This window comes from Heteronotia binoei, chromosome 9 (assembly GCF_032191835.1).
Source record: "Heteronotia binoei isolate CCM8104 ecotype False Entrance Well chromosome 9, APGP_CSIRO_Hbin_v1, whole genome shotgun sequence".
Classification (NCBI taxonomy): domain Eukaryota; kingdom Metazoa; phylum Chordata; class Lepidosauria; order Squamata; family Gekkonidae; genus Heteronotia; species Heteronotia binoei.
The window spans coordinates 50,417,295-50,434,262 of NC_083231.1; the positions used below are offsets into that span (position 1 = coordinate 50,417,295).

At 43.6% G+C, this 16,968-nt stretch overlaps 1 protein-coding gene and 1 pseudogene across 1 annotated transcript in view; both read left to right on the plus strand.

The window, feature by feature from the left end:
- FSTL5 (follistatin like 5) overlaps nt 1–16,968 on the plus strand; it is a 608,027-nt gene that overhangs the window by 61,562 nt on the left and 529,497 nt on the right. The window lies entirely within an intron of this gene.
- On the plus strand, nt 7,268–7,403 carry LOC132577681 (U2 spliceosomal RNA; annotated as a pseudogene).

Sequence of the window (16,968 nt, forward strand, 5' to 3'; positions counted from 1 at the left end):
ATCAACACAGTGGTGGGATGAGTTTGGCCTATGTACATGATATTGTTTGCTTCTTCAAGAAGCTATGGGATCAACAGCATTCACTGATGATTAAAAATTAAAAGTATTTCACCACAACAGATAATCAACGTAGCAGAGAGGCTTCTCTTCTACCAAAGGTTATCAAAAATTCAGCATGATGCCCATCCTAGAGAAGTTTGTCATACAGAGACATATCTTCCAGAATCAAAATGACACACCTGTGATCTAGTGAAAGGATTTCTTAGAACTGAAATGTGGGGTAAAAATAGAACGTTCTTGGCAGCTGCTTTAAACCACAGAGCTAATCAGGATAAATGAGTCTAACTGCAGCTGGAATAATCTTTTTAGGAACTACTTGCAACCTGCTGCTCTTTATATGTCCTCCCATTAGGCAAAAATTCCAATGAAAATGCTTTTCTGGGTATCAGCGGTGGGCTTGTGTGTGTGCATTCAAAGTGGTAGAAAGGTGTTTGCTTTTAAAGTGCATTTGTCTTTATTATTACTTGGTGTTGTATCACTCCTGTTGTGCATTCCTGTCTGCTGAGTTTGAATTCTGGGAGTGGAGGGGGAAAAACAGCTTTCACTTGGTTATGGAAATTGCATAGGATGAAAATGTATACGTCCATTAAAAGCACACATGAGTTTCTTCCTAATGGCATTAACAGAACGTTGTATCCTGCTTACCACCATTTCCCTTAAATTGTTAGTACTGCTTGTCAGTGGGAAGGCAGATTGCATTCAGTTTCTCATCAGCCTCACTCTCTAGCTAGTTTATTGTGTTGTACTACCTTTCAAGTTCTAGTCTCCTTAGATGGATATTTTCCCCTCCCCCTTATATGTCTATGCTTATCTATTTATTTGAAAATGAAAGTTGCAAGAAGAATATTTTAGCACCTTATTTGCTTGATTGCTGCACATAATTGTTTTGAGAGGTACTGAGCCCCATTAGCATCCCCCTTCCATTCTATGCCATACCAGAACTAGAGTTCAGTGGAATACTGCCCAGCACTAAGGGAGCACCCTCCACGAGACATGTAGCCAGTAAGCATCTGGCTTGGGCCAATTCCCTTCATAAATAAGTGCTTCAAGGTGCTCCCCAATATATTTACTTATTTCGCATATTTATAGCCCACTTTTCTCATTGAGACTCAAGATAGAATACAGAGTACAGAAAGAAAAAAATGTAATCATACATTATAGGGCTTTGAATGAACAATGCAATAGAACCAGGAGTACAAAACTGAGTGATGGCACATACAAAATGTGAACATTTGATAGAAGATATATACTGTATTTGGGGCTGGGTTATCCTCAGTGTGTGAATGACATCAGCTCTATCTTGTACTTCTGGGCAATACCGGGGAGGCTGAAGAAATCCTGAGCTGGTGCCTGGGGGCAGTTTTGGGGTGAAAGTGCACTAATAAACAAACTTAATCCTGACAACATGGAAGTGCTGCTGGTGAGTAGAAGGTCTAACCCAGGATTTATGGTGTCATCCATTCTGGATTGGGTTCCACTCCCTTTGAAGGAACAGGTCCATTGTTTGAGGGTACTCTTGGACCCAGGCAGGCCTACTGCTGGATCAGTAGGTTGCAGCTGTGGCCAGGAGTGCCTTTTATGAGTTTTGATCACTTAGTCAGCTGTGACCTTTCCTAGGCAGAAAAGATTTGGGCACTGAGGTACACACTCTAGTCAATCTATTTTAGATTACTGCAATAGAGTCTGTGGGGCTGCCTTTGAACAGTGTTCAGAAGCTTCAGTTGGTTTGTCCTGGATGTTGACTGGAGTTGACTATAGGGCCCATGCCACTCCAGCCTTGGCTCATCTACACTGGTTCTCAGTTTGTTTGTGAGCACAATTCAAGGTGCTGGTGTTGACCTTTATATCCCTATATGTCTTAGGACAAACGTATCTGAAGGACCACCTACTCCCTTATGAACCTGCCCAACTTCTAAAGTCATCGTCCATGGCTCTGCTTCAGATTCTCCCTGAATTAGACTGGTGACCACCTGGGAGAGGGAGTTCTCATTCATGGCATCAAAACTCTGGCACTGTCCCTCCAGAGAGACTTGGACAAACTTTGGAATGTTGTTGTTACAGCTGTCAACCTCCAGGTGGAGCCTAGAGATCTTTTAGAATTACATGTGATCTCCAGCAACAGAGATCAGTTCCCCTGGAGAAAATGGCTACTTTGGAAGATAGGATCTATGACAACATACCTTGCCAAGGTCCTTCCTTTCCCCAAGCTCTATCCTCCCCAGGCTCCATTCCTAAAATCTCCAGGAATTTCCCAACCGAGAGTTGGCAACTTTAGTTGTTTTGTGTTGTCTGACATTTGTTCAGTGATCCTTTCTTCTGCGTCCCGGAAAATCTAGATCGGGCACTATATGCCGTGGCTGAATGGCTCAGACTGAGCGGGCTGAAGCTTAACCCTGCGAAGACAGAGGTCCTTTGCTTGGGTCGCCGCGGTCCGGAAAGGGGAATCCCCCTACCAGCCTTTGACGGTGCGCCGCTGATAGCGGCGGACAGGGTCGGGAGCTTGGGGGTGCTGTTGGAGCCTTCCTTAAAGATGGAGGCTCAGATAGCAGCCGCTGCCAAGTCCGCGTTTTTTCATCTTAGGCGGGCAAGGCAGTTGGCCCCCTTTTTGGAGCGCGACGACCTAGCAACAGTGATCCATGCCACGGTCACCTCGAGGTTAGACTACTGTAATGCCCTCTACATGGGGCTGCCCCTGTCCCGAACTCGGAAATTGCAGCTGGTGCAGAATGCCGCGGCCCGGCTGTTATTGGGTCTCCCAAAGTGGGAACACATTCAGCCGGGTCTTCGGACCCTGCACTGGCTTCCAGTAATATACCGAGTCCGGTACAAGGTGCTGGTTATTACCTTTAAAGCCCTATATGGCTTGGGACCTGTCTACCTGAAGGACCGTCTTTCCCCGCACGTTCCCCAGAGAGTACTGAGGTCGGGAACACAAAATCTCCTTACTATCCCTGGGCCGAAGGAAGCCCGTTTGAAATCCACCAGAGAAAGGGCTTTCTCTGTTATGGCCCCTACATGGTGGAATCAGCTGCCGGAAGAGGTGAGGGCCCTGCGGGACCTTGTACAGTTCCGCAGGGCCTGTAAGACGACCCTCTTCCGGCTAGCCTATACCTAGCTTGAGAATTTTAATGTAACTTGCTGGACTTCTTTTATATATAGTTGAAATATTTATTAATATTTATTGATAACCATGGTTTTATCTGTTTTTATCTGTTTTAAATGCTGATCCCTTTATATGTTTAAATACTGTAATTTTGTTGGATCTATCACTGGAAGCCGCCCTGAGCCACTTGTGGGAAGGGCGGGATATAAATCCCAAATAAATAAATAAATAAATCCTTTCTTCTTGCCATATGTTTCAATTGCTGTTTTTATGTTTTTGCATATGTAGTTTAACTTGGTTTCAGTGTGTTTTAATTATGTATTTTGTTTGTTTTTAGTTTTAAATATTTTTAATTTTTAAAATCTTGAACAATATAACAGAACTAGGAATATAGGGTGGTGGAAACAGCAAACTGCTCATGCCACCATAGTGCAAGCAGTGCAGAATGTGGGATTACAAACTATCCAGTCCCCAATTCCATATGAAGGTGCCTTTCTGGAGTGTTCTCTTCTACAGATCAATTCCATTATTTTTCAGCTCAGTTCAGACCTTTATTGGCATAAAAGCAATAATGATTCACCATCAAAAGTAGGTACAAAGGCCTGAAGTATAGTAAGAACAATACATAAAGCAATCAATTAAAATGGCAGCCAATAATACTAATCAAGAGTAGACACCCAGCAATTAAAATACAATAGTATGCCTAGTAGTTGCCAGTCTTACCAGTTTGCATGGAGGAAGCAAAATGCTGTGGCAGAACATAGTAGGAGAGGCAGTCCTGCAGGTATATGGGACCTAAGCCATAAAGGGCCTTATAGGTGATAACCAGTACATTGAATTGGGGCTAATAACTGAGTAACAGCCAATGGAGTGACTGCAGGATTGTTACCACATGCAAATTCTGCCTGGTACTTGGTAGTAACTGGGCTGCTGCATTTTCAGCCAAATCGGCCCCTCCTAGACAAGCTGGCTTCGCCAGCGATAGGCTGGGGGCCGTCAGTTGCCGGCCCAGAAGGAGGAAGGGCTTACCTTCTGTCTCGGGCATCTGGGAGCTTGCTCTGGGCGTGGTGTCAGGGCTATATAAGCCCCGGCCCTGCCCAGATGTATGCAGTTGCTTCTCGGCTCTCTGCCCTCCTGCCCGCCCCTTTTGGCAGTACAGGTTGATTACCGGTTGCCTTATTAGGGGCCAAGTAGGAATTTTTTCATCTTCACATAATTGGCCTATGTGGAGTTGTTTTTTTGCCTACCTTGTACTGCTTAGTAGTTTTAGGAGGCTTGGAAGGAGTTCCATTAGTTTGGTCACTAGGCAAGATGAGGTATTGGCCACAGTGTTTTCAGGGGAGCACCTATGGCTTAGCACCAGGTGGTGTGGGTGGTCTGTATAAACTGCAGACGGGCTGTACAGCTCAATGCAGGGAGCCTGGCTGCTCAGCACCAGTCAGAATACTGGGCTTGTGCTGGGGGCAGGGTGGCTCACTCTCCGAGGACAAGGCGGGGTCATGGGGCTGACCCCAGGGCTTGTCCTGTTAGGCCATACCCCTTGTCGTTCTAGTTTGCTCAAGTTTGTTTCCAATAAAGCAGCCTGGTTTTATCCAACACTATGGGTGTTTTCGCACTCACGTTTTACTGGCGCCACGACCCTCCTCACGCCGGCGAATCTGCATGGATTTCGCACCAGAAGCGCCGGCGCACCCAGAAGCGCTGGCTACTTCCGTCGCTAAGCCAGCGCAAACGTTTTCCTGCATCTTTGCGATTTCCATTTGCGCTGGCTTAGCGACGGAAGTAGCCGGCGCTTCTGGGTGCGCCGGCGCTTCTGGTGCGAAATCCATGCAGATTCGCCGGCGTGAGGAGGGTCGTGGCGCCAGTAAAACGTGAGTGCGAAAACGGCCACTGTGTCAGCCTCTTCATTCCGACTGGGGGGGGGGGCAACTGGAGTTTCCTAGTTATCTTCATGACAACCCATGTAGAGTGCATTGCAATAATCTAAGACCAAGGTAACAATGGCATGATTCCATGTGGCCAGATCAAACATATCAACATTAAGAATAACTTCCTGACCATTAGAGCGATTCCTCAGTGGAACAGGCTTCCTTGGGAGGTGGTTGGCTCTCCTTCCTTGGAGGTTTTTAAACAGAGGCTAGATGGCCATCTGACAGCAATGAAGATCCTGTGAATTTAGGGGGAGGTATTTGTGAGCTTCCTGCATCGTGCAGGGGTTTGGATTAGATGACCCTGGAGGTCTCTTCCAACTCTATGATTCTATATCAAAGTAGGGGGCCAAATTTTGGGTTAGATGAAGCTGATAGGCTTGCTTTTCTAGTAGTAAAGCTGGGCCAGGTGTAACTCTTAAGCTCTTAAGTAAACCAGAGTCAGCTGGAAACCTTTGGAAGTGGGGAACATGGTGTAAATAGATCATTAGATGGGTAGCTTTTTCAAGATACAGTGTTTTTGGATTTTGCTGCATATGGTTTAAATTATTGGAATGACTAACAGTGATGTTTTACTAATAATTTTATCTTTTTTAAATGCCATGTCCTTCAGATCTGACACTTTCACATGAGAGGCTTAGAATGTTGTTGTCAGATTGGTTGCAGTATACATTTAGGCTTTCTTCTGCATTCTAGTGCATGCTAACATTTGAGCACATCTAAAGGGAGGGAAATTCCAAAGTACTTTGGACATTGCATAAAGCTTCAACAGTGGAGGCTGGGAATGTGATTTCTCATCTACATCAAAAGGTAAATGGGAAAGTGAGCCACACATTGAAGGCTTTATATTTGTATACAGATATACACTTGTATGTTTCCCTGCACTGCATTGCATGTCCAAACTGTGTGTGCATTTCTTAGTCTAGCAAGGGGACCCATGTGCAGAAGCCTCCTCCTATGTGTGGCTGCCCCTTGCTGAGATGGGATGGTACAGTGTACAGTGATATAAATTCTGTCACAGAACAGGCACAAAATGCAATGAGCATGAAAAAGAATTTTTCTGCATCTTAACTACATATAACAAGATGACTTATGATAAGCCTTCACTCTCAAGGGAATCTAATAAAAATAGTTTTGTTCTCTTCTATCCATCTTCCATTAATTAGGCATTTGTTTACAAAATTTCTGTAACCTCCTTGCATGTCAAAAAGAGATGTTATTCTGTGCTAGGGTAATTGCATTGTGCTTATTGTAAGGTATATAGAGTCCACCATTCTGTTTTGTGCTAAAGAGTTCTTGAAAGGTTAGTTATATGCCTATAATTTTCCCTCTATATTTCAATGAGGCAAGGTTGAGGGTTGCCAGACACCCACACAGAAAAATAATGAGGCTATTGCAAAATAAACTTTCTTTCTTTCTTTCTTTCTTTCTTTCTTTCTTTCTTTCTTTCTTTCTTTCTTTCTTTCTTTCTTTCTTTCTTTCTTTCTTTCTCTTTTTGGTTTCTAAAATTTCTGCAAGGTATTTGCTGCAAGAATAGTCTCAAATTACAGTCACTGTTCTGATTAAAATCGATTGACTTCAGCAGATTAAAGATTTCACTTTTTTGCTATTTACTTTTAAATTAAAGATGAAAATCCCACTATTTTAGCAGGTGTTTGCCTCTGTAACTATGTTCCAGTGTACTTTACAGGATCAGTCAGAGCAAAAGCAGGTGCAATTTGTCAGTGGAACAGGTCATAGGAACATGACACAAGTGGAAGCAATTGACAAATTGAGAAGAGCTGGAGTACAGGACAGATCTGAAATTAGAAAGCTTTTCATAAAAGTTTAGGTAGTAAAAAAGAACTCAGAGCAGAGCTGTTTGGAATGAGACTAGACACAGAGGCAGAACTGCTAGTGCAAATGTTTACTACCATTTGTCTTAATTCCTACTACATGTGTTATTACCTTATCTCTTGTTTTGAATCCTTTCTCTGGTGGGAACTATAGGCATTCTTAGCAGCAATATATACATCTTCTGTGTTCTGCACTAAACACAGAATGTCCATTGAGACATTCTGAGCCTGTGGCTCCGAGGGATGGGCAGTGAAAATTTATTCAAGTCAGAGGCAAATTAGACTGTAGTTGTATATGCTCTAAATCCAAATAAATAGTTTCCAACATTTAGGAGTTCTCCATCACTTCTCAGTGTTATGGCTAAGATCAAGTGTATTGTCTGTTCTTATTAGTTTTACATCTGATATGTTGTCTGTTTGAGGACTACATATTAACCATACTTTTGGAATCAGGAGTTGTCCAATCTGGTAATTATTATTGCACCTTGCTGTTTGGTTCATTTTTTTTTTTTAAGGTAATGGGGGTCAAGAGGGCCAGTGAACTAAGGAGACTAAACAGATATGAGCCTATACAGAACCAATCATTCCACAAACAGCATCACCCTGATTGGCATTCCTGTTTATGTTTCCACTTTCTGTCAACTGCTGCATCATCTCACAGGCATAGGTTTCTTAAGCACTAACTTCCTGATTTTGTATAGACACTTGTTTGTATGCATGAACTGTTTTTTAGTGCTATACATGGTAGCAAGGTTGCTAATCCCCAGTTGGGAGCAGGAGAGCCCATTGTTTAGAGCCCCTCTCCCCACTTCAGGGTTACCAAAAAGTGAGGTGGGGGATTGAATGTCTGCCTGGCATTCCATTGTACCCTATGGAGACTGGTCCCCATTGGGTATAATGGAGAATCAATCCATGGGTATCTGGGGCTCTGGGGAAGCTGTTTTTTGAAGTAGACACACCAAATTTTCCACATAGTGTCAGGTACTTCTCCTCAAATAAATAAATAATAATAAAAAGTTTCAAAAATTTGGACCAGGTGGTCCAATTCTTTGAGTTCCGAAAGAAGGTGCTCTCATCCTCCATTATTTCCAATGAAGGGAAGGCATTTAAAAGGAGTGCAATCCATTTAGATATGATGGCCAGAACTCCAGAGTTCAGTTGTGCTTGTCACAACCTGGTTCCTGGCTCCATCCCCTCTCCTGGCTGCACTTGAAAGTCCCTAGATATTTCCTGAATTGGACCTGGCAACTCTACATGCTTGCAGTTCTTGTAAGGGAGAACAGATATGGGAAAAGAGGGAGAAGGCAGGCCATAGGCTATGTTTCCTCACACCCACCTCATGAAATGAAGCAGATAGTGAGCAGAACAGAGGCTTTGCCTTCCAGGCAGATAAAATTCTATATTGATGTCTGCAGGGATCGTTTTGTAGAAAAATAGGTGGTGGAGCTCATTAGCATAACTTATTAGCATATGCAGCCTGCCCCCCAGGGGTGGCACGGGTTTTTCCAGGGGTTAATGAGGGCTATTGGGGGGCATGGCAAAGCTCTTGGTGGCTGTCTGTCTGTCTGTCCGCTCACCTAATCCAGGGATTGTTATGCAGCTGCAAGTGGTGAGGAAGAGGGGGAACCATCAGAAAGGTTCAGGAGCTGTGTTCCTGTGAGCTCCTACTGAATCTGAGACCTGGCTGTCTACCCGGGAGTAAGCAAAAGCAAACTGTTAAGGCACTCCTGTGATAAAAAGAGGCAACACACACAGAGAAAAAGGAAAATCAGGGTGACAGTAAGTCAGATTACCTTTCTATGCAAGAGAAATATGCTCATTCAGGATTTCTCAGATATCTTTATTGAATTTAAAAGTGCTTCATTAGTGGAGAACCCAATGTGCGTGAATTGCCCATTCAGACCAAACAAAGCCAAGAGTTTAGCTGTCCATGCTCTCATTTTTTCAGTGTGTATGTGTTTTTTTTTTAAATAGCAATAAATGCAGTGTCCACCATTACTCATCTTACTAGGTAGCAAAGGAAGGGCTTACTCACATGCCTGTTCATTCTGCTTGATAACTGAGCATTTTAATTGCCTATGGAACACTTTATCTGCCTGAAAGTTGGTAGAGAGAATCTCTTATTTCACCCAATTGCTTAGGTTTGAGGAAGATAAAGTTATGGAAAGCTGTGTTTTCTTTGAAACAAGTGGACATCAGATTTATTTCCTAATGCTTTAATTCTGATAGTCAAGAATACAAAGTTTTCAAAAGGGCAAATGATTTGAATCTATTCCTTTTTTGATTCTTTTTTATACTCTTAGTTTCTCCTTTGGTTATTCCCATGCTGAGAACAGAATATCTAAAGCATTTCTGGCCTTCAAGTTACTGTGACAATGTGCTTAGCAACCATGTTATTAGTAAACAACCTGGCAGGTTGGTGACCATGTTAGGAAGCATCCTTTACATATTCTCCTAACAGCAGCCTTGCTGCCAACTACACATATGCAGGAGACAATTCATGTAAAAATAATATAATATAATAATCATAATACATTCAAGTAAAAATAATATAATAAAATAATATGTCTTTACTGAGTTAGTGATTGGCATGACTCCATCCTAGAATCAGAATCATAGAGTTGGAAGGGATCTCATCTAGTCCAACCCCCTGCATAATGCAGGAAACTCACAAATACTTACCCCTAAATTGACAGGCTCTTCATTGCTGTCAGATGGCCATCTAGCCTCTGTTAAAAACCTCCAAGGAAGGAGAGTCCACAACCTCCCAAGGAAGCCTGTTCCACTGAGGAATCGCTCTAACTGCCAGGAAGTTCTTCCTAATGTTGCGCCGGAAACTCTTGATTTAATTTCAACCTATTGGTTCTGGTCCTACCTTCTGGGGCTACAGAAAACAATTCCACACCATCCTCTATATGACAGCCCTTCAAATACTTGAAGATGGTGATCATATCACTTCTCATCCTCTCCAGGCTAAACATCCCCAGCTCCATCAACCTTTCCTCATAGGGCTTGGTCTCCAGACCCCTCACCATCTTCATCACCCTCCTCTGGACCCATTCCAGCTTGTCTATATCCTTCTTAAAATGTGGTGCCCAAAACTGAACACAATACTCCAGGTAAGGTCTTAACCAGAGCAGAGTAAAGCAATACCATCACATCACATGATCTGGACACTATACTTCTGTTGATACAGCCCAAAATTGCATTTGCCTTTTTAGCCACTGCATCACACTGTTGACTCATGTTCAGCGTATGATCCACTAAGACCCCTAGATTCTTTTCGCACATACTACTGCTAAGACAAGTGTCCCCCATCCTATAACCATGCATTGGATTTCTCTTACCTAAATGCAGAACTTTATATTTATCCCTGCTAAAATTCATTTTATTGATTTTAGCCCAGTTTCCCAGCCTGTCAGAGTAATCCTGTATCCTGTTTCTGTCTTCTACTATATTTGCAACCCTCCCCCCAATTTAGTATCATTTGCAAATTTAATAAGCATCCCCTCTATTCCTATGATACAAGCCCCGTGGCACAGAGTGTTAAAGCTGCAGTACTGCAGTCCTAAGCTCTGTTCACGACCTGAGTTCGATCCCCGGCGGTAGCTGGGTTTTCAGGTAGCTGGTTCGAGGTTGACTCAGCCTTCCATCCTTCTGAGGTCAGTAAAATGAGTACCCAGCTTGCTGGGGGGAAAGTGTAGATGACTGGGGAAGGCAATGACAAACCACCCCGTAAAAAGTCAGCCGTGAAAACATTGTGGAAGCAACATCACCCCAGAGTTGGATACGACTGGTGCTTGCACAGGGGACCTTTCCCTTTCCTATTCCTTCATCCAAATCATTTATAAAGGTGTTGAACAAAACAGGTCCCAGGACAGATCAGTTCAGACCTTTATTGGCATAAGAGCAATAATGATTCACAATCAAAAGTAGGTACAAAGGTCTGAAATATATTAAGAACAATACATAAACAATCAATTAAAATAGCAGCCAATCAGGAGTAGCAGCTAATCAAGAGTAGACACCCAGCAATTAAAATACAGTAGTATGCCTAGATTTAATTGTATAGGTGCCTACTAAGAAGTTTGCAACACATGTAGTAATGTGCGGATTAACATCTTCTAAAAGGTAGAATAGAATTTTCCTTTTAGTAAATACCTTGGTTTTGTGGATATTGAGCTAAAAATTGTCTACGTTGTGAGACCAGGAGAGGACATTCTAAAATAATATTGGATATAAAATCAAGGACTCCTAATTCACATGGACATAATCTATTTTGGAGAGGTACCTGTCTAAACTTGGCATAGAGAACTGTTGATGGGAAGGCATTTAAACGCGCCAAAGTAAAAGTCCAACGATGGAATGGGGAGTCCAAAGTTAAAAAAATAATGGGGTATCTTCCCATGTCTTTGGGGTATACCTAGATTGGCTGCAGAGCAAATGGGGGAATGTGAGGGGAACACTTTTTGGTATTTGTGATCCATAAACCTTAGTTGGATTGTTCTTAAGATATATAATTTGTCACATAAAAAAGAGTGTCCACCTCAATACCAAGTTTTTGTAGTTTGTGGGTAAATGTAGAGAGCCAAGTAATGCTATGCCTGTCTTTCATCAGGTAGTGTAATAAACTTCCTGAATCCGTTCTGAAATGAATTTTTAACCAGAAAGCCATAATCCAGGCTCTAGTTTCTAGAAGGTGTAAACCTCGCTCTGCACAAATGGATGAGTTGGGTACACATTTGGGAGCACCTAAAATCTGACGGCAGAATGATGATTGCAGAATGATGATCTCCACACAGGGACTAAAGGCTCCAATCCACAAAGGTATTCCATATAGCAACTGAGGGAGGATTTTAGCATTGTAAATTTTCAGAGTTGCTGGAATGAACTGGTTACCTCCTAAGAAATAGAACTTTTTAATTTGTACCAGAGAACATCTTACTAGACTTAAAGCTCTATTACGATGCATTGGCCATCTAAGGTTGTAATTAAAGGTAATTCTCAAATACTTGTAAGCCTTCACTTGTTCAATTTTTTCTGTACCAATGCACCATTTACATAGGTGCCAGCTCTTTGAAAAAACCAGGATTTTTGATTTTTCATAATTAATTACCAGTCGATTCAATATACAATATTGATGAAAGGCTTTCAAGTATTTTTGGAGGCCAATTCTGGTACGTGAAAGAATAACAGTGTCATCAGCATATCACAGTAAGAGCACTGCTAATTGTTCTAAGAAGGAAGGGTGTCCATTCACAATGGAGATATGTTGGTTCAAATCATTCAGAAACAGATTAAAGAGATAAGGGGCAAGAACACAGCCCTGTTTTACTCCTTTAGTAATTGGGAAACTGGAAGAGAGTTGACCATCAGGGGATACTTTAATAACACCCTGGATCCTGTCTCTGTCGTCTACTGTATTTGCACCCCCTCCCAATTTAGTATCATTGGCAAATTTAATAGGCATTCCCTTTATTCATCCAAATTGTTTACAAAGATGTTGAACAAAACAGGTCCCAGGACAGATCCTTGAGGCACTCCACTTTTCACTCCTCTCCAAGAGGATGAGGAACCATTCGCAAGCACTCTTTGGGTGTGATCTGTCAATCAGTTACAGATCCATCTAACGGTAACAGGGTCCAAACCACATTTTACCAGCTTGTCAACACAGATAGTATGTGGAACCTTATCAAAAGCCTTACTGAAATCAAGATAAACGATGTCTACAGCATTCCCCTGATCCAGCAAGGTAGTCACTTTCTCAAAAAAAAAAAAAGAGAGAGATTAGTTTAGTCTGACATGACTTGTTTTTGAGGAACTCATGCTGGCTCTTTGTAATCACATCCATTCTTTCTAAATGTTCCAGGATTGACTGTTTGATGATATGTTCTAAAACTTTTCCAGGTATAGACATCAAGCTGACGGGTTGATAGTTACCCGGATCCTCTTTTTTCCCTTTCTTAAAGATGGGGACATTTACCTGCCTTCAATCTTCCGGCACCTCTCCAAGAATTCTCAAAAATAATAGCCAGAGGCTCAGAAATTACATCCGCAAGCTCTTTTAGAACCCTTGGATGCAATTCATCTGACCCTGAGGACTTAGTTTCATTTAAAGAAGCTAGGTGCTTATGTACTACCCCCATGCTGATCCTAGATTGGAACTTCATACCCTCCTTATATGTTCTGTTTTTGCCACGTTGAGCACCGTTTTCCTCAGAAGAGAAGACTGAGGAAAAGCAGGAATTGAGCAGCTCTGCCATCTCTTCATTACCTGGTACATTTTCACTTTCCTGCCCTCGCAATGGGCCTACCATGTCCTTGCTCTTTTTCTTATTCTGAACATAAGAAAAGAACCCTTTTTTGTTGTTTTTAGCATCTTTGGCCAGCCTAAGCTCATAGTGAGCTTTAGCTTTCCTAACTTTTTCTCTTAAGGCACTGGTGATTTGTTTATATTCATCCTTGGTTATAAGGCCCTCCTTCTAATTCCTAAAGGAGTCTTTTTTATTTTTCAAGTCTTTAGAGAGCTGTTTATGGAGCCAACTCGACTTCTTTAGGCTTTTTTCATTTTTTCTTCTCATAGGAATAGTCTGTGATTGCGCTTTCAGTATTTCGTTTTTAAGAAACTCCCACCACTCCTAAACCCCCTTCTTCTTAAGTATTTCTGACCATGGGATTTTACCCAGCATAGTTCTAAGTTTATTGAAGTTTGCCTTTCTGAAGTCCAACCTATAAGTCTGACTACATATAGCTTTTCCCTTCCCTAAGACTGTAAATTCCAAATCCTCTGCTGATAGATGTAGGGGTTTGGATTTAGAGAACCACATCCCAACTGTAATAGTCTCTTTCCCTGCCCTAAGCCAATCATGAGGTATTCAGTATGGTGCTCTATTAATGCTTGTCACTCTTATGTAAGTTTCTATGCAATGTGTGTTGTCTTCTTTGCTATATCAAGGTTATAACTTGCAGACCTTCCTTAGCAATTAGCAATTTCAAGCCATACTTGTGGGTTTTACTCAGCACATTATTGCCTTGAGATGATGTCAGTAACTCTTAAATCTTAAAAAAAAAAAGATTGAGTTTATCTTTATATGGAGACACTTACCCTGACCCTCAAATGTATCCTTGGTAGTCAGTCCCTTGTTTTTAATGTAACTTATTTCCCAGTGAGTGTATTCTGGATTGCAATAGATTGTATCTGGAATAAGGAAAAAATATATTTTTCCTCCAGAAAAAAAAGCATTTCAGTGCACTTAAATCAGTTACTTTTGCAATGCCAGGTTAGATATATTGCAAGTAGCTTGAAGCTTGTAATATGCCAGAGCAGCAATTTGTGTGGTCAGCCATCCAGAATCTCCTCTTGTCACAAACCCAGTGGAAAATGTGACATTTTCTCCCCTTTTCATCTGCCGTGTATTGAAAAGTCCAGATTGAATGCAGCCTGCCAGACACAAAAGAGAAGCTGCTTTTCAGCTTCTGTGTGCTGTGCATTGCTACACCTCAGTGGGTTGGGTTGACATAAAAGGATGAAACATAACATGATGCAACACTGTGCAACTCAGCAGTATTTGCTTGGCTATTACACAGTGGATCCGTACCTACTTGGTACACATAAGCAAATTAGGAATTCTGGTAGCAGAGACATTTTTCTATTTACTAATAACCCACACCAGTGAACAGCAGATTATGTATTTGTAGCATGTGATTTGCTTCACTTGATTCTACATTTCATCGGCAGTGATCTTCAGATTTCTGTTAGTCATTAGCCTTTTAGCACTGACAGTCTGCTATCATGGACTAAATACTGCAGGACTGTCACTGCTTAGTCCTGATCTGATGGTGAGTCACACTTATAGAAATGAATAGCAGGTATTTTTGAAATAACCTCAATCCAGAGTTATTTGGGGAGAGAAGGCAGCATGGTATATCCCGATCTCATCATATCTCAGAAGTTAAGCAAGGTCAGTACTTGGAAGGGAGACCAGCAAGGAAGATTCTGTAGAGAGGAAGGCAATGGCAAACCACCTCTGCCTCTCACTTGACTTGAAAGGCACTTGCTGGGGTTGTCATAAGTCAGCTGTGACTTGACACACAGAGAGACAAGGTTTTGAGACTACTGGATAACCAGTATGTAGATTTGTACTGTGCTTGAAGGACCTGTAGAGGCTGAAAAACCTTTAAAACAGCTTAGAGGTGAATCAATCACAGTGCAGCAGTCCTGCACTGATGCATCTACTGGGGTAGAAGGATAGCCTTGTGTTATGTATTGAACATAAGAGGTTATGCAGCATGGCGATCACGACTGAAGGCGACCCCTGGGTCCCCGGATGTAGCTCGCCATAAGCCCCACCCATCAAGATCTGCGCCGGGAAGCTTGACTGACCAGGATTGGCCTGGTCAGATGAGGGGGCAGTTCCGGGCAATGTATATAAGCGGGGCCCGGCCCGCGTGCTCTCTCTCTTGTGAATTGCTACTGAATAAACTATGTTGCCTTCAAACTGTCTCGGTTCTCAGTACTTTACAGTGGCAACGAGGATGGGATCCTAGCCAGCCCACTCCAGAGGGGCTTTGCGGATCCGGTTGGAGACATCGAAGGCAACCCGGTTGTAGACCAACACGCCCGCCGCTGCAGCCACCATGGCTAACCAGAGTGGAACCACGGGCCGTTTTGAAGAATTCAACCCCGCTACTCCGGAGAGGTGGGAGACCTACACGCGGGTTGCGTGCTACCTTCAAGCGAACAGGATAATGGAGGATAGCCTGAAGAGAGACGTCCTCCTAAACGTCTGTGGAGAGGCCACGTTCGAGATCGCCAAGGGTCTCTCGGCCCCTGCGAGGATCACGGAGAAGACGTACGAGGAGATAATCAGACTCCTCACTGGGCACTTCTTGCCCCAACCCTCACTCATCGCCCGCCGGTTCCTTTTCCACAAGAGGGACCAAGAGGTGGGAGAGACGGCAGCTGACTACCTGGCTGCTCTCCGCCAAATCGCAGGCAACTGTAGCTACGATAAGCTAGAAGAGACCCTGAGGGACCGTTTCGCCTTGGGCCTGAGGGACAAAAGACTGCAACAAAAGCTCTTCGCAAGGGAAGAGCTTACCCTCCAGAGCACCTTCAATGAGGTCATTTCATTTGAGCGGACCACGAAGACCTTCCTGAAAATGAGGGCCGAAGCCATTCATCAGGAAGAGATGGGCCCCAACCAACCGGACGAAGAAGAGGCACTCCAGCTACGCCACCAAACGGGTGGGCCCACGAGCAACCCAGCGACCCTGAGAGACCAGCCGCCACCACGTGCGCCAGCTGCGGAGACCAACAAGAGCGACTGGACTGCCCCTACCGCAACGTGGTCTGTAGGAGCTGTGGCAAGATGGGCCACATTGCGAGGGCCTGCCGGGCCAAGGCAACCCGCCGCCGTCAGTCTACCAACCAGGAATTGACTAGGGACTACTCGACCGCCTCGACCAGCATGCAGGTAATGAACTTGCCTGACGATACCCCCCAAAAGGTCAAGGTTTTGGTCAGGATCGAGGGCAAACCCTGCCTGATGGAACTGGACTCGGGTTCCTCCATCTCCATAATTTTGGAGGAATCCTTGACGAAGCTGTGCCCACATGGCCTGCCCAGACTGCGACCAGCATGCTTCGTGCTACGGGACTTTCAAAAGAACCTTGTTCAAATTCTGGGTTGGGCAACGATGGCGGTGGAGTACAACGGGTTTAGGGATAAACTCAACATACTGGTGGTTAAATGGCAGCTCACCACCTTGTTGGGCCTGGCTTGGTTCCGGCTGCTGGGAATAAAGATTGTGGGGGTGCAGCAGCTGGGGACGCGGGGATTCGAAAACGTGTGCAGGGAGTTTTCAGAGGTGTTTGATGGGGCCCTGGGGTGCTACAAGGGCCTCCCCATATCTTTACCCCTCGATCCCCACGTGCAGCCTGTAAGGCTGAAGGCCAGGTGGGTTCCGTTCGTGCTGAAGCCTAAAATTGAGGCAGAGCTAGACCGCCTCACAGCCCAGGGAGTGCTGGAACCCGTTTCCTA